Source organism: Heloderma suspectum, chromosome 4 (genome assembly GCF_057233095.1).
Source record: "Heloderma suspectum isolate Gila_16-S chromosome 4, 16-S_ref, whole genome shotgun sequence".
NCBI lineage: Eukaryota > Metazoa > Chordata > Lepidosauria > Squamata > Helodermatidae > Heloderma > Heloderma suspectum.
The window spans coordinates 62,836,317-62,852,035 of NC_139461.1; the positions used below are offsets into that span (position 1 = coordinate 62,836,317).

General features: G+C 45.5%; 1 protein-coding gene across 5 annotated transcripts in view; it reads right to left on the reverse strand.

Annotated features, from left to right (window-relative positions):
• The window catches only part of CHD7 (chromodomain helicase DNA binding protein 7), a 207,232-nt gene extending 195,306 nt beyond the window's left edge, over nt 1-11,926 (reverse strand). For 2 of the 5 annotated variants that reach the window (XM_084849455.1, XM_084849451.1), the window contains exons 1-2: nt 11,397-11,926; nt 9,133-9,234 (exon numbers count right to left, since the gene is read on the reverse strand). The gene's annotated coding sequence lies outside the window, so the exon portion shown is untranslated. Of the gene's footprint in view, nt 1-9,132; nt 9,235-10,524; nt 10,998-11,396 lie in introns of those variants that run through there. The other 3 variants (XM_084849457.1, XM_084849452.1, XM_084849454.1) reach the window with 3 other exon arrangements.
• Nucleotides 11,927-15,719: the final 3,793 nt, after the last annotated feature.

Consider the following 15,719-nt stretch of genomic DNA (forward strand, 5'->3'; position numbering starts at 1 on the left):
AAGATTGTACATGTTATTCAAACACTGTATGCCAGGGCCACATGTGAACCAGCTCTGAGCCACATTACTGGAAAATTAGCACAACTGGTATCCAATTGGTAAGGTTGGACAATAACAGGACATTCAAACTGTGGTGTCCTCTCCTGAGCACTTTGTTTTTTTAATAGGAAATTTGTGACCTTGCTTATCACTGAGGCCTGGTGCACACGTAACGACTAACTATGGGTTAATCTATAGTTATTTGGGGCCGTGCCAGATCAAGCGAGCTGCCTCCTGCATGCTCGCTGCTTCCAGTTTACATTCAGTTTCATCAGCAACTCAGGAAACCCCTGTTTCTGGGTTGTTTGATGCAACATCCAAACCCAGAACTCTGGGTTGCTGAGAACACACAACTCAGCATTTGAAACCATGGTTTGTTGTACGACAACTGAAAGAGGGAAACAAAGCTTTCGCCATCTCTTTAATAATCAAGATTATAGAAGGCACTTTGTAGCAAAGTGAACTTTAGACATAATTGGTAAAATTTTCTCGCAGTGGACCAAAGTTTCCCAATTTTCATTTGTTCAGCAGGAATGGGAGTGGAGGTGAGAGGGAGACTGATTTCTTAACTGTCCACAAAGAACATAAAATGTAGGGATTCTGAAAAGCTAAGACAACACTTTATATTGGGGATTCAGAAACTCAGCCCTGAGATCCAACTCAGCTCTCAGTTTCTATAAAACCCATTGCAAAAATCCAACATGATCTCTTAATTCAGCCCCATACTATTTCAATCCAGCCCCATTTCTGCTATCTGTGCCAACTTAAGTTAGTACTCCAATGGATGTGCTAGGGCCTAACTCAAGGGAATTTCCTAGGTGAACAGCATTTTAACAGTAGACCTCATTATAGACATGGGTCTTAGCAGTGCACTGTTGTTGAGGTGGAGCCCAAACGATAACATGGTCCGCTTCATCAGGTCATGAGCAAAGCAACTCACTACACATTACCACCTGCCAAAGAGCACAACCGTGACAAAGAGAGAAAAGTTGATCAAACTATAGCAACTTCCCACAAAGCACGGGTCCTTCGAAGACAAATGCAAACATATATAGATGAGATCTGTCACTCAGTTAAACAAATCTGTTCATTGATCAAGTTTTAGTCAATTAATTACATCTGCATACATTTTGAAAAAAGACATATTTTGTTTGCACAAAGCAGCAGATTATCACAGTAGACACCAGCAGGCACCATCTTAGAAGAGGCATTCCTCCCGTGAGAGAGAGAAGGGGAAATTACTTTTCTAAGTTAGTACAAACCCTGAATAATTGTAAGTACTTGTTTAATCAAGGGCACCTTTCATAGTGGATGAAAATAATCAAACAGACACATTAGGGAAGACTTTATCAACCCAGCCATGTCCCAATGATCCATCCCATCTCTTCGACTCCCAGAAACACCAGAAGATCAGGCAAAGACAACATAAACTAACAGTTCTTCAGGAAGCAGCTGCAAATAATCCTTCAGCTTGGATAACAATATCAATTGACTTTTCCAGGCTCCATTATCTAAACATCCATAGCTTTCCCTGTTTAAGGAACTCCTGTAACAGAGCTGGGAAAGTCCTCTGTAGATACCTGGACAATCACTATCATCTCGTTCTGAACTAGATGTACCTTTAGCCTGACTTTGGATAAGATAGCCCATCATGTCTCATGCCATTTTTCAGACTAATTTTAGTTGTCACATTAAAGCTTTTGTTCCACACTTTCTACACATCCATCACAGAAATCTAGATAAGATTCAAACATGTTCATAATCAAAGCATTCCACATAAATGTATTCTAAAAAAGATAAGTTCACCTTGTCGCTGCCACAAACGTTTAATAGTAAATGCTTTGAGTCACAGCTATGCAGGCTTCAAAGAAATTCAAACTCTTAGATTTCTGCAACATTGCCCCTTCTGCTTGACTATATCTGAGCTTTTCAAACTCAGATACGCAAAGCTGCTCGCCAAACTCATCACTTGGAAGAGGGCAAGACTGGAAGGCATGGGACCAGCCTTGCCCACCTTACTCTACAACCTCATCTTTCCCAAAATAAGGGAAATTGGGGAGAGGAAGAGAGTGATTTCTAAACTCTGTCAACAGCTAGACTAGCCTTTCCCAACCTAGAGCCCTCCAGATGTTTTGGACTACAGCTCCCATCAGCCCCAACATGGCCAATAGTTAGGGATGAAGGTAATTGTAATGTAAAACATCTGGAGGGAACTAGGTTGGGGGAGGCTAAGCTAGACATACCCAGCTGATGGCCAAGCCAGACAAGCCTGAAATAGCAATCCTTTTCCTCATTTTAAAACAAAGGTAGATAACCCCAAAGAGCTATCTAGGTAACTCCGGTTGATTCAAAACCACAATATATTTATATTCTTACTGTTAGCTCCACAGTTCAACAAATTCAGTCTAGTTTCTATATAATTTACCATGACATGTAGCGTCAAAAGACTAAAGTAAAAACCTGGGTACATATAAATGCCAACAAAACTCAGCATGCTTTTACACAGTGTCAGAGCACTTTCATCAAGGCAGGTAACACCAACTTGGGGGTGACCTCTTTGCATAATCAAAAGCCAGAAAATAAGAGCTGATCCCATGCAAAACATCTACCACAGAATTTTATTCTGTACTCATTCCCAACATATCCCAAGTTGCAAGTATACATGCATTATTCTTTGGATTCTGCATCTCAAAATGAACATTGCTGGTTATGACAATACAAATACCTGTTCCAACAGCTTTTCTACATATTTACATTAATTTCTTTGCTCAGTGTTCCTGAACAACCAGTTGCTGTATCCTTGTAGTTCTCAATTTCCATCATGAATTGCCATAATCCAGGAAATTGTAAGCACAACCAAAAGTCTACATATAAATTACTGCAGTCATGACTACAGAGAATAGGCTATGTTGTTCCACATACACTACCCCATTACTGGAAAAAGCTCTCTTTCCTTATACACAGCAGCCAGCTGCACATACATTACAGCTGAACCATATGCAGGAATCCACCTCTGTGCACAGATCACCATCTCTGGAGGAAGGCATGCATGTTTTAGCACGGCTTGACTACCATTTAAAAATACAGATTATTATCCAGTTAGACAGTCTACTAAAATACAAGGTGACTTGAACTTCTACCACATGATATATACGGTTAATTTTTAGATTCTGACATGCTGCATTGAAACGAAAGTGTCTCAACTTTAAGTCTGAAAAGCTTTTTCACCATATTGTATCTGCTACATGAACTACCACATGCCAGTTCTCTAGGTTCTGCTATGTGCACAGTACCAATTTCACTGAAATTCTTTACAAAGCATCTCCTGCCATTCCCAGAAATAACTACCTCAACCATCCTTTAAACAATTATATTGAGTTATGCTTAACCAAACTATGCAAGATGAGTTCACATACTTGCTCAAGCTTTCTGCTTGATATCTCTGTGCCTGTATCAATAATAACTTTGAATCATAATCCTCCTTTTAAAAAAAGAAAGTAGAATTGTGGTACATCATTCCCACATAAATCATGTTGAGATTGTGCCTTATGACCATTTACTGTTAAGAAAAACCCTCTCTGTTTCAGTATGATGAATCAATCTAATACAATAATATCTGTACATGCTTCACAAACCCCATTTTTAGGGAAAAACATATTTTAGATGGAGCCATTCATTTCTTACTCCAGCTAGAATTTCTATTTTTTCAAAAACTGATTTCAAAGTTGGTTGTATTACCCAGCACTTGCTAAATGTCTCATATAAACATCATGAACTGTAAGCAAATCTAAACTGGAATAGCAACAAAAAGCACAGATGTTATAGGAGAAAAATAGTTTTTTAAACCTGACTCCCCACCCCCGCCGTCTTGTAGGCCACCCGGTTCATCCCTGATTCCACGCTCAGAAGAGCAGCTGGGGGGGGGGGAGGTTCCTGGGGGCAGGGAGGGGACCACGGAAGCACCAGCATGATGCTTCCTATGCGCTGTCCGGCCTTCCCCCACTGCTTCAACACGCCCTGGCTAGACAGCCGAAATCAGCCATCTAGCCACACATGCAGGGTGACTGGAACACTTGAGAAGTTCCCCTCCACACTCCACCCGCCTGCATCAGAAAGTCGGCCGCCTCAAGAGTTTGGAGGCGGCCAACTATCCACATAGGATTGACCCCTCATCCTTGTAAAGTAAAGAGGCATTCAAGGCTATATTCTCTAGGAGCAGCAAGCCCAATTCCAGGTAAGTAGCTTCTGATCACAGGAAAACAACTCATTTATGAAAAAGTACCTGTTATTAAAATTGTAGAAGGTGAAACTTAATTCATTGGATCATAAGGCGTTTAGGGTCACAGCATCCTTCTTTCTAGAGCCACTAGGAAAGGAGTAGTCTGTTTAGGCAGGATTGGGGAGGAACCATAGCTCAGAGGTAAAGCACATGCTTGCATGCAAAGGTCCCTAGCATCTCTGGTTAAAAGAATCAGGTAGCAGGTGATGTGAAAGATCTCTGCTGCCAGTAAGGATAGACAGTACTGGCCCTGGGTTAGCCCAACATATACCCTGACCTGATATAAACCAGATTCTTATGTCATGTGTCCCCCCCGCAAAAAAGTTCTTTAATGATTACTCCAAAGATTCTCATAAGATAATTATATTCCATAGCAAAGAGCTAGGCCACTTCCACTCTGCCACTGTCCTATATTCAGTTCCACATGAATGTAAGAGTCAGGGAGTGCCCACAGGAACCAGGCAAAAGTTTGCGAAATGCTGGATATTGCCTGGTGTCCATTCATGATATAGAGCTTTTAAAAGGGTAAAAAGCTTTAGAACAGTTAACTTTTATTTGTGCAGTCCTACGTTTATGTTTACAGAATCAAAAAGATGACAGTGCTGGAAGCTAGTAACTAATCAGCTTGCATATACTTAGGAACATCTTTCAAGGTGTTTTATCACATTTAGGGCTTTAGAATAAATTTCAAGTTACAAAATACTTAATTCAGAAAACTGATGTGTAGAAATTAGTAATTCATTAAGGGCACAATCCTATGGGGATAGTCCTCCACCTCTGAACTCAGAGGTGGCAGACTATCCAATGCAAGGCAGGTGGAGCACAGAGGAGACCTTCTCCTCTGCGCTCCAGCCGCCCTGCATTTGCGGCTAGACAGCTGATTTTGGCTGCCTAGCCAGGGTGCCTCGGAGCATGGGGGGGGGGGGGCAAACAGCACATAGGAAGCATTGTACTGGCACTTCTGCAATCCCCTCCTCCAGGAACGCCCCCTTTTCAGCTGCTCTGCACTGCTCTTCTGAGCATGGAACCGGGGACGATCCTCTCCTACGAGGCGCAGGGAGAAGGGGCAGGGAGTCAGATTTTTGGAAACTGAGCTCTGAGGGCTGGCTCCAAGCTCAGTTCCCATAAACCAAAAAATACTACGGCCATCTAGATGCTCCAATTCAGCGGCCATAGGATTGCGCCCTAAAGCGTAAGTACCAGTCACCTACACAAATAATTGATCTGAGATAAAAGGGTGTTGCATTTTGGTTCTGCTCTGTACGACATATGATGAAATAGAAGAGAATGACTTGGGTCTGCTGTAGCTTGCTTAGAAAAAGAGGAAAGAGAAAAATTCTCCTGGACGTAGCTGAAGGAAAAGTGGTCACAAACTTGCAAAAATCTTTCCTACTGTTCATCTAGATATTTAAGGCTGCAATCCTAAATATACTTACTAGGAAGTCGCATTGACTTGAGACTTCCCAGACTTGAGGCTTGAAGCTGAGCTTAAAAACTGCTCAGCATGCCTTCAAGGCCTAGTGTGACTGTAGACACAAGCTCCAATCCTCCTCCCACCTCTAAGCTGGGTAGAGGGATAGGGCTTGTCCCTGTCACACTGGACCTCAAGAGTGATTCAGAAAGAATGAGACAACTTGCTGCTTTTCAAACGTTTGAGGCTCAGCGTGAGGTCAGGGAGAGTCCCAGCCCTTTTCTGGAGTTCAGAAAAGGGAGGTGAGGTGCTCACAAAGACTAGGGTTAGCCAACTGGCACTCCTTGTACTTAATCTGACACCGCTTGGCTTTACTAAATTTTAATTGAGCTGCAGCAAATACATTTCTTTCAAATTTTACTGTGTGCAAACAAAAAATATTTTCATCTTCTAAAAGTCAGAGACAGCCTGTGCTATAGCAAAACATATCTGCATTTTATATACAATACTTCAGCTATGTCTGAGCACATATGCTCTGTAACCGAAGATGGGGCCTGTGAAGCTCTTGTCACTCTAGTACAGCGTGCCTATCTAAAAGGTCAGTTTCTGAAGCAAAATATTCCTTTGGCTCTCAAGTCACTGTCTGGAAATTAGAATGGCTCCCAGAGATACAGAAGTTGACTATCCCTCCTCAAACAAACCAAAGGAAAAGTGTTAACTGAGCAATCATGGATATGGCTGACAAGAATTCATGTGATCACAGACGGCTTTTTCTAATTGCCACAAACATGGGAATTGCTGCCAGACATATCCATGAACTCGTAGTTCACATGTTGTGCTAAAAGTTGAGAGATAACTTGCCAACAGTGACCTGGTGCACGTCATTGCTGAGGGCAGCTCCAAACTATGCGGTAATCTCGTTGTGGGTACCAGTTGTGTATCAGATTTCACACATCGAGGATACACATTTTTAAACACACACATACACACACACTTGGAATCCCCTACTGAACCAGGGCTCTCACAGTGCATTTTCAATGTTTAAAGTGTGCATCATTTACATGCTTCCTGCCAAAAACACTGCTGTGTCAGTGGCAAATGTAAAATGTGGAGCCACAACGGGGAAGATTTGAACCTGAATTTCCACAACCAAAGGTCTCTAAACTGACTACAGCATGCATCAAGCGGAGCTGAAAGTTAAAGCTTTATAGAGTGCAAAGCCCTAGAGAACATACTTTTCCAATCTCCATTTTTCCCCAACTCCCTGACATGCCATTGCCAAATTAACTAAGGGCTACTTCAAATGATTCCAACTGTGCAATGCTTTGTAAAAGAAAGAAGGCCAAAAAAAAAATGCCACTATCATCAGGGGTCCACAAATTCTGGATTGCCTTAGCGGCCAGTCAAGATCTGTACCATCACCTTCTCTCACATAGGGAGGGGCAGAGTTTTCTTTCTTACACATCAAAAGCTTAGTGTAACTATGGAGACAAGCCACCCAGTCCTCCCCAGTACCAAGCTGGGGAGAAGGGCAGAGTCTCTCCCTGACACTTCCCAAAGATGTGCTGAGCTTCAAAAAAACATGGAATGCCTCTTAGGTCAAGGCAAAGGACTCCCTTTCTCCAGAGCCTAGGTTCTTACTACATTACAATACACTCACCTGTGGCAAGCACATTTGTGGATAATTGACCATGTCACATGTATCAGTAGGAAATCATAAGTGGATGTAGCTTCCCAACATTTGTACATGCAGTGAAATACATGAGCAATCATCCCACCTGGATTTCATGCTTTTTCCTATATGGGTATGTTTTCCATGAAGGAAGTAATGTTTCAAAAGCCCCAAATCCTAGCTTATCCAAAAAATTGCAATGCAAAATACAGGAATTTGCAAGTTTCCTTCAAAGAAGGAAAGAGCAAGAACAGATAACTCCTGTTCTGTATTTAGAAAACTGTAACATATTAAACTTTTCAAGCCACAATGCCATACTTAGAACCTACTAGAATTCTTACTGAAGCAGGTTGACCAAACAGAAAACAGTAACAAGCAACCAATTCAAGTTCCTTGGTTGCTTACAAAATAATATGTGATGAAATTGCAAAAATTATTATGTCTGACTTGTTTCAATGGATTGGATCAAAGCACACCTTCCACTCACCAAACAGAACCTTTGCATCCAACCCACTGAATTTGAAAAGCACTTCTAATGTACAGCTAAAATAAGTTATAGAAGTAGACCTTAAATGGATCCTGCATCTGACCACAGCTTTTCTAGTTCTGTGTGCTACGATGTTACAAAAGTTCAATATTCTGAAAACACAGCACAAGACATTGCAATTACCTTATTTCAGTATATTTGATATTCTTCAAGCCAACAGTGAAGTTGAGCAAATTATCACCTTGCAGTAATTCAGTATTTTGCACCATCACCTTATCGTATTTTTTTTCGAGTAGTAGTAAGATTCTCCCCAGTCAATGTTTAAAAAAATTCTAGCTTGATTTTTAAAGGCTAGCAAGAACTAACCAAAACTATGTTTTTAATATCGCACGTTTCAAGGACTGAAGTAGGTAAATAGATACCCCTTATAAAATGTGATCATCCAGATTCTAGAGGTAACAACATTAGCTTAAATGGTTCAAAAATATGGTACATGTATATCTTCCAGGAATAGTGGGAACTTCTAAGATTCTTTTAAGCACTAGGATGATTTACAAGTACGTTATTTGAAATAAGACACTTCCTATTAAAAGCTTTGTTAATTTCCAAGATATTATTTTGTGTTTAAATAAACTGCACTCCAAATTAGTATTAAAGAACTATCATGATGACAAAAAGGTAAAAAGGTAATTTCATTTTTAACTAAAGAGCACAATCACCTGTTTCATACTTCATATATGGATATCCCATGCATAGCCCACTACTTTAAATAATAGTGAATATCGTCTATTTAGGATACCGTCTGGAAGGGGGGAAGGGGGAAGCTAGATCTTCCAAGTTTTTTCATGATCATTATGTTATCTAGCCACTGTTTATTAGCATGTGTTTTTCATAAACTTATACTATTTTTAGAATAAGAGATTTTGTTGGAAACTTTTGAATTCAGGATGGAAGTTGTTTTCTCTGCACCATCCTACAGCGCGAAGTAGACTTCTCAAACGTACTCTAAACATCCAACCACATTTAGCTTTCAGCCTTTTTATTATCACTGTCAATGAATGGGGCCCCAGTCAAATTAAGCTGCCATTTTAGGTTAAAGACTGAAGAGCTTCTGTTGTGCAATAGCAAGACAAGAACACTCCAAGCAACAGACACAGCATTCTAAGTGGAAAAATTATCAATCTCAACTTCTATAAAAAATAGTTAGCAACTGTGCTTTTTAACAAAAACATTATAATACTCACACATTACTGCAAACTAACTGGATTTATAACTGGGATAAATCGGCTACCCATGCTGCTAGGGTCATAGTCATTAAGATTTTTTGCCTCCGTTAGAATGATGATCTACGAAAAAACAGAAATATTTTGTTCAACTTTTATTTTTATATGTATTGTACATATTATTTGAGACACACAAGCACATTTCCTCCAGGAGAAAAGCTGCTGAGTTTCAGCATTGAAGAAAATAAATTTCACAGAACATGCTTCTGGCGGGTGGGAGGGGGGTCTTATTTGTTTGAGATTTTAAGTTTTCAAACCAAAATCTATGAGGATCAAGTGACTGAAAAAGCTCCTTACATGTTTTAAAAATCTACTAAATCTACTTGGAAAGCACGTTCAGTACCTCACCAAACAAAAACAAAGGCAAAGTAAATGAGTTGGCTGTTGCATCTAACAATCTCTAGCAATTCAAAGGAAACTCCCTGTGCATTTCTACTTTTCTTTTGTCCATTGTCCGTTTAAAAACTACTTTAAACCGAGGCGTGAGCGGTATCCAAAAGTGATCCGGAGAAACTCATCCGATTTACTGTCTATGAGGTGCATCCCATGAGTTTAGCCGCCCCCGCCGCCCCCCCCCCGGACTGCCCCCGTCAGTTTGAGGGGGTGCCTTAACAGTGCGGAAGGGTGTCCCCTTATGTAATGCTACTAGGAAAAATGAATGCAATATAATGATGGCTGCTCCTTCTCCCCGAGACTCACTAACAACCTTCCCTCCCCACCCCCTCAACAGCCCCCACCATCCACCTCCCCAGCGTCCGCTTCCCACTTCCACCAGCCCAGCATTCAGCACCAACCCACCACAACCCAAGGAGAAACAAAATCCCTGGCTAACCCCATTTCCCTGTATGAATCAAACCTAAACAGACGCACTCCCTGACCGCCTGGCCTCAAACCACCTTTTCCGTTCACCCTCAAAATGGCCTTGGTTTCGGGAAGGGAGGGGGGAAAACTACGGCCACCAGGGAGACCTTCTCAGCGACCCGCTCCCTATCGGGGGGGAGGGGAGAGAGGGGGAGAGAGAGGAGCGCGCAAGCGAAAGGTGGAGATCGCCGGGGGCGCGAGGGGGGGCGAGAGAGACAGAGAGAGAAGGGGACGCAGACTTGGTCCGCGGGGTTAAGTCTTTATTATGTTGCTACTGCTGCCGCCGCCAGCCCGCTTAGATAGCGTCTCTCTCTTCTTCCCTCCCCCCCCGGCTTTCTTCTTGGGCTGTTGGGCAACAGTCGGGAGCCCCCCCCGCCCCCGTGTGAGAGTCCCATTTCACTCCCACCACCAGCCCCCGCGCTCCTCTTCAGGGAAGACAAATAACCCCGGCGCAACCTCGTGCCTCCCCCCCCCCACTACCACCATCATCACCTCCATTTCCTTGAGCTCTCTCTCTCTCTCTCTCTCGCCTCCCTCCCCACCCGCAACGGCTCCATGTGTCCGCAAGGAGCCCCCGGGTCAGGCGAGCAGGCGGCGGCGCCCGCACTTTGTTAGCGCTTGTTGTGCTGCCAGGGCCGGGAGCGCTCAGCGTGGCCAGCAGGGCGGAGGGGGAGCGTTCCCGGGAGTCGCTCAGCCCTTCGCCTCATCCCGTCGTCGTCGTCCCCTCACTCTGCCGCCGGCTCCGAGCACCCCGTCCCTCCCTCCTCTTTCGCTCCCCCCGCCCCGAAGACTTTCATCGAACTTTTCTCCCATTTTAATCACCCTCCAAACTTGCGCTCGAGGAAAGAAGCGGAGGGGGGAGGGGAAGAGGCGGAGGAAGAGGTCAGGAAGAGCCGCCAGACTCGCTCCGGCTCCCGCTCTGCGGTGTGTTCGCTTCTTCCTCTCCCCTCCCTCCCTCCTTCCTCTCCCCTCACCCCCCTTACATCCTGGGAAGCTCCTCGGCTGCGGGATGCACATGGACCAGCGCAGCGCCCGCGGAGCCCGGGCGAGGAGCCTTGAATACGCACCGCGCTCCGCTCCTCGCTACACGCTCGCGCTCCCCCCGCTCCGACCTGCTGCGGGGCCCGGGCCGCCGGACAGCCGCTCCATGCCGGACGCGCCGCTGCCCTCTAGGCTGGGCTCGAGTCGCCTCTCGAGGCGCGGGTCACTCACCGGGGCAGGGACGGGCTCGGCGGCGGCGTCCTCGGGAACGGAGCGGGGGCGGGGAAGAGGGCAGAGGGAGCCGAAGAGCGCCTCTCCCTCCCTGCCTGCCTGCCTAACAAACAAACAGAGAGCGAGACCCCCCCACACACGCGCGCACGCACCGGGAGTTGGTTTCGGCCGGGCGGTCAAAGCGAGGCGGGCGGAGATCCCAGGCCAGGGCCGGCGAGAGGGGCGGGGGGTCAGTGAGGGTCTCGGGGTCTCCACCGGGTCCCGGGTCCGCTTCACTCCTTTGTGTAATTTCACTCGATTCAAGTTTAATCCGATAGTTCCCGAGCGCGTCCGCAGAAGCCGAGCGACACACCAGCCAGCCAGGCGGCTGCTGCTGCTGCTACCGCCCCCTGCCTGTCCGCTCGTCCGCCCCCGTCGCTCGCTCCCTCCGCCCGCCACAAGGCGCGTCCCCGGCGCCACTACCCGCCCTCCCCCCTCCCGGGGGCGAGCGGAGAGGGAGCGCGCGCGCCCGGCTGCCCGCCCCGCCCCGCACGGGTACACGTCATCAACCGCTGGCATAATTTATGCAAGAATCCAGTTCTCCTAAAAGAGCGGCGTGGGGGTGGGGGGGAGGTCACTAACCTTCCCCCCCCCGCCGCCGCCGCCCGCCGCGCTCCCGACGCGGCCTTCGCTGTCCACGAGTAAACTCCCCCCGCCCCCTCCCTCCCTCCCGCGGAAGGAGGAGGGACAGAGCGATGGGAGGCTGGGGGAGGGGACGCCCGATGTTGACAGGGCGCTGGGACACAAACGCGCAGACAAGTCGACACCCGCTTCTTCGTGCGTGCGACGCCCCCCTCCCCCAGCAGCGGGAGGGGAGGGGAGGGGAGGGGAGGGGCACGAGAACGCGAGGGAGGGAGGTGTCCAGTACGTATGGCTACGGCCAGCAGCGCGCTGAGGTGGCGCCGCGCCGCGCCTGCCCGGCCGCGGGCGAATGGCCGAGAATCCCGGCGACGGAGTGGGCGGTGTTTCCAGGAGCCCCTCATGGCCTCGCGCAGCACAGCTTCCCCCGGCCGCGCAGAGCAGGCTGTCGCTTCTCAGGCGAAGTGCGGCGCTCCGCCCCTCCGCTGCTCCCGGTATTCCTGCGCCCGGAAAAGTTCTCCGACGCCCCAGAGGGACGAGGGGGGCTCTTTTTCTACCGTTAAGCAAGCCCTGGGCGAAGGAGAAAGTGCGCCTGCGGCCGACAGACTCTCAGGAGTACTTTCCGCGCTGCCGGCGGAGACGCGGTTTCTCCCTGCGCGGTTCCCGCACGCCTGTATGCAAGCGCGTTCTCACGCAACATGCATATGGCCGTTCCTTCGCCCGATGCCGGTGTCAACCCGAATGTGTAACGCGGGTGCTCTTTTCGAGGCACGTCTAACCTTAGCGGCAGAGTGCGCGTGAAATTGGCTTGGGAGCCAGACCCAGCTCTTGTCTTCAGGCCCTAGTAGAGTTTCATAACGCATACTAAAATAAATGGCCATAAGAGAAGCGCCTTTCTTCTCCGGAACAGAACCATACGGTCCCCCAAATGTGATAGGTGAGAAAAGAACAAGATCTAAGTGGAAAGAAAGGATCCATACTCCCACCTCACTGGAAGAAGATAAAAGCTGTGCAATGTTAGTTAAGCATATAAACGACAAACACGGAGACAACCCCTAACCCCTTCGACCACAGCAAGCTACCTTTTTAAACCAGCGAAAGGAGGAACTCTGTTATATTCTCCCATTACTGCCCCGAACCTGGTTCTCTCCAGCAGTGCTCGCTGGGGAATGCTGGGAGTTGTAGGACTTTTTTCTGTCTAAACATGCATAGGATTGTGCCCTTAATGCTCTTTTAAGGGTTAATCAGGAGATAAGGCTGTAACTTTAAAGGTCCAAAGCAGTAGGAAAGTAATACTCAGTGACTCCGGGTTTTTAAAAGGCACGGTGACCAGGTTAACACCTGGCAATCCTAAATGTTAAACTGTACTGTTCATGTGAACAATAGGCCTTAACAGGAGCATTGGCCATTTATTTCCCCTCAGGTCACTGTCCCTCAGGAAACTCTGCAAGGTGCCATCCCTGGCATCTCCCAGAGCTCTCTTAGGAAGTTGTAACTCCTGATCCAAATGGAGTTCTTGTACTTGTATATGCATGTGGCAGATATATCCAGCAAGTGCAAATTTAAAATATCTCCATGCCCCCACAGTTATTAAAGGCACTGGGGGACTCTCTTGGTAAGTGGCTCAATCACTGCTTTAATTTAGATGAATGGTTAGACTATAGATAGCATTATGAGTAAGTCTTGACTGTTCAAGTTTACTATTTTAGGTGTTACATGGACATTGTATATGTGCACAAGATCACAAGCATATATTGCATGCCAATTAGCCCTAAATATGCCATACTTCCATACTTACAATTACACTGATTAGAATCCTTCCACAAGTGTGCTTTGGAATTGTGGGCAAAGGAATCCACCCATTAATCACCCAGATTATGAATACAATGGATGTTGTAAGTAAAGAGTGTTTAAATAACTATTTTGCATTGATTAGTTCTGAATATACATCCTGCAATAATCAAGCAATAATTGGTCCATTTAAGTTCTATTTAAAAAGCCCTAAATGCAAGCCAATTCGGTTCTTCACTAATCAAATTGAGCAAGAATCTGAAACCTTGAAATGCTATGAAAGGTAACATCTACCTTAATACATGGCTTCCCTATACCGAAGGGTACTCTTTCCTGATGTTGAACCTGAGGTTTAAATTACAGATATTCCAAATACTAAATGTCTTGCGTCTCAAGAATCATTCTAACATACCCAGATTCTAGCATAAGATGGCACCTGCAATGTGAGGTTATAAAACCAACTTCGAAGAGCTAAACCCTTAAAAAAAATTCTTTCTAAAGAGTACATAGGAAAAGGAAGCACTTCATATTTCCAGGTAAAGGACAAAACTGCTCACTTCAATTATATCAGTACAGGACATTCTTCACAGACACACTGACAAAAGCAAGCCAGTCTTGAAACACAAAAATGAAAAACAGTCTTACCTACTGCACTAGGAAGAAAATAAGGTATAAATTATTGAGATTATTGGAACATTAAGCTCCATAGGGATACTAAACAGTGTCCCAAGTATTGTTGAGCTAACTGATACACATGAATGAAGAGTCTGAAATCTATCCATTTTCACTGAAAAGGTGCTGGCTGACTCTCTGAATTCAGATGTACTCCTGAAGCTCATGATAAATGGAGTTTGGAATAGCAGTGTGCAAATGGAATGGAAGAAAATTCTGTTTTATGAGTGCAGGTATCATTCCAGAGACCATGCCTGAACTTTTCAAAGATCCAAAGCAGCAGCAAGTGAATGTTGTCTTCTGTTGGAGGGCAACTTTCCCCAAGCTCCACTCCTCCATTAGTCACCTTGCCCATTTCCTTCTCTTATTGGCTACAGGAAACAGGACTTTAGGTTTGCTCTACAATATGTAAGAGAGGAAGGAGAGCAAGTATACTGGTAGAGGCAAAGCAGCGCTGCACAACTTTTAAAGGTGCAGACTTTGACCTGTGAATACTCAAGCCTAAGATGGCTGGAAGCTACATCCAGGGCCTGCCCTACCATTAGGCAGAGTGAGGCGACCACCTCAGGTGGCAGATGCTAGGGGATAGTGGCAGCAATTGCCCAGGTGTTCCAACAGAGCTCCCTGACCATTGTCTTCTGTTGGAGGACAGAACTAAGTATGTCACATAGCCTGACCTGGGCCCCCTAAATTAGTCTGCTTCCCTCAAGTATGGTGGAGGAAGCCAGCATTGAAGGAGGATTCAATTACTAGTCCAGTTGGCTTCTAAATGGGGCATCACCTTGTCCTTTGCTTCAGGCAGCAAAATGTCTTGGGCCAGCTCTGGCTACATCTAACTGAGATGGCTGATGAAAGTTAGCTGAGTGATGTTAAGAAAAAAAAAAACACACATTCAAAAAGACAAGGGAAACAGTTTTTCCAGTAAAAGGCACAGACTCCCAGAAGACAAAACTAATTGGCGTTTGTTTCTTTTTAAGTATTTCAGCTACAGTTGATTATGTTGAACATAACTGTCCAAGATGAATAATACCTTGGAGCTGTAACATACACTCTCTCTACTCCATCTCAGAGTGTGAGAAAAGAATGCCAGTGGAGGGGTATGTTCATGGCTTTGGTCTCCTTGGTGGATGGGCAGGATAAAAATGGACTAAATAAATGGCCACGTCCTAGGTAAGACAATGGAAAGTTCACCTTGGTGTTAATTTTTTGTTTTGTTTTGATCTATCTCAAAGCAATAATTTATAAAGTTACTGTGAATGTATTGTACAAAGCATTTCCATACTGGGCCCCATCATATGCTGCCCCATTTATTGGTGATGACATTTCCTTCACAATTATTCCCAAGTCACTATTTTATATCCTAGGAGGGATATTGAAAGGTCATTTGACATAGA